Consider the following 2,226-nt stretch of genomic DNA (forward strand, 5'->3'; position numbering starts at 1 on the left):
TTTGAACAGATTTGATTTTTAAAGTGGCCTGATATTCATTTCAAAAAAATGTACATTTTTATATTTGGAGTTTGTTATAAACTTTGCCTTTTTAAATAATGAAAAATGCTCTAGGTTATTCACGGTCTTTTCAATTTTGTTCTCCTTTGGAAAAAAGGAGGAAGTAGTTACTGCTTAAGGACAAGTAGTAATTTCAGATGCGAGCGCGCACGCACACCCACCCACCCACACATCACACACACAGAAATCCACGACAGCACTCATGGAATTTAGGACTGGTTAATTTACATATTATTTAAGCATATTTTCTGACTTCAAACTCCTGGTTCTAATAACTAAGCACTGACATTTACAGTACTAGCTTCTATGAGAAGAGAGCGTTCTCCCGCTTCCTCTTTAATTCCACCTTAAAACTTCTGCAAAAGCGCAAGGCGACCAGCCCACATTTTAGCCCCTCCTACCCAGGATAAGACTTTCTCAAGGTCCGGAGCTGAAAAAGGATTCTAACAGAAAGCTAGAGGCATTGAGGAGCCTGAAGATTGTCAGGTAATTCTGGGAACTGTAAGCAATATATTTATTCTTCCCCTGCTCCACTTCTCTCTCCCACCCTCCTTAGCTTTTACTTGATAGTTTACTTGGAAGGAAGAAAGGACGGAGGGGAAACCTCACTGTTTTAAAAAGTCAGCATGTCCTCTGCCTTTTGAAATAAAACACAGATTAGGGACTTCAATTTTCTTCTAACCCACTTACATTTGCCTTCCTGGATCTAAATGCACTGTGGAGTCTAAGATTAAGGTGTTTCTTTGGGTTGGAGTCCCAGAAAGTTAGCTTTCAAACGGCAATGAGGTGGCGCTTATTAGCGTTCCACGTGATGACACCCAGTGGTTGCTGATCCCCAAACTTGAGCAGCAGCATGCTGTGCTGTTTGACAGCCCTAGAGAGAGACTGTTGACTCACTTAACTTTTAATTTCTAAAAATTGATCATTTTGGTTACTTATTGGACGCTTTCCTGGCTAGTCAATATTTTGCAGAATTATGTGAAAGAAAGAGGATTGAAAAATTAACTGTAAACGGACTGGTGTTCTGATGATCCACCGTTCCCCTAAGTTACTTGGCTTGCCAGGAGGAAAAAAAAAAAAAGCTAAAAACTAGATACTTGAAAAGATTTGATCAAATTACATAGTTAAAATTTGAGTGTGGATATTTTAGTAATTTTGTTTCCAAAAAAAAAAAAAAAAAAGAAAAACAGAAAAAAAGGTATTTGCCTTTGAAGTATCAGTGGATGAATGTTTCTGCCTCCTACAGTTTATAATCATTTTAGTCTTAAAAATAAATTCACCTCCAAAACCAGAACAAGAAATATTCCTTATATGGGTTGATGATGTCAGCATTTATTCAGCTAAGGCAGATGGAGAATATTAGAGGCGTACTGTTTGAATGGGTGTCAATTCTGAAGTTATATTTGCCAATATGATTTGGGTTCAAGGAAGATTTGTATTTTTGTTTCTCTTTGTTGTTTAAATTTGAAATTGTGGCTCAAGGGATATTTGTAGAGGATTGTAGTGAAACAAGCTCTGTTAAGAATTTTAATGTTACCTTCTAGAGGTTCCTACACCTTGCCAATCAAGTTAGAGGTTGGGATAAGAAACAGGTATTTACTTCTTTCATTATCTCCGGAAGAGTTAAATTTTAAATTAAGCAATAATTGTGAAATGCGTAGAGAAGTGTTTAATGTGCATTTGCTCAAAGGACTTTTACAAACTTCCCGTAGGGGAAGCATATTTTTTGAGATAAGACATTGCATCTTTTTAACGTACTTTAAAAAAGTAAGTTATTCTGGCTGGGCGCAGTGGCTCATGCCTGTAATACCAGCACTTTGGGAGGCCGAGGCGGGGGATCACTTGAGGTCAGGAGTTCGAGACTAGCCTGGCCAATGTGGTGAAGCCCGATCTCTACTAAAAATAGAAAAACTAGCTGGGCATGGTGGCAGGTGCCTGTAATCCCAGCTACTTGGGAGGCTGAGGCAGGAGAATTGCTTGAACTTGGTAGGTGGAGGTTGCAGTGAGCTGAGATCGCGCCATTGCACTCCTGCGAAAACAGCGAAACTCTGTCTCAAAAAAAAAAAAAAAAGTAAGTTATTCTGAAGTGTTTTGCATTTACATTTAATTAGGAAAAGAAAAATTATTAAATAGATTTTTAGCAACTGAAAATGTTCATTCCATAGA

At 38.0% G+C, this 2,226-nt stretch overlaps 1 protein-coding gene across 2 annotated transcripts in view; it reads left to right on the forward strand.

Annotated features, from left to right (window-relative positions):
- Positions 1 to 410: 410 nt before the first annotated feature.
- The window catches only part of PLA2G4A (phospholipase A2, group IVA (cytosolic, calcium-dependent)), a 154,503-nt gene continuing 152,687 nt past the window's right edge, over positions 411 to 2,226 (forward strand). Inside the window, exon 1 of one of the 2 annotated variants that reach the window (XM_011999161.1) lies at positions 411 to 546. The gene's annotated coding sequence lies outside the window, so the exon portion shown is untranslated. The remainder of the gene's footprint in view (positions 547 to 2,226) is intronic. The other variant, XM_011999162.1, reaches the window with a different exon arrangement.

The sequence above is a fragment of the Mandrillus leucophaeus genome, unplaced genomic scaffold (assembly GCF_000951045.1).
Source record: "Mandrillus leucophaeus isolate KB7577 unplaced genomic scaffold, Mleu.le_1.0 Scaffold584, whole genome shotgun sequence".
NCBI classification, from domain to species: Eukaryota; Metazoa; Chordata; class Mammalia; order Primates; family Cercopithecidae; genus Mandrillus; species Mandrillus leucophaeus.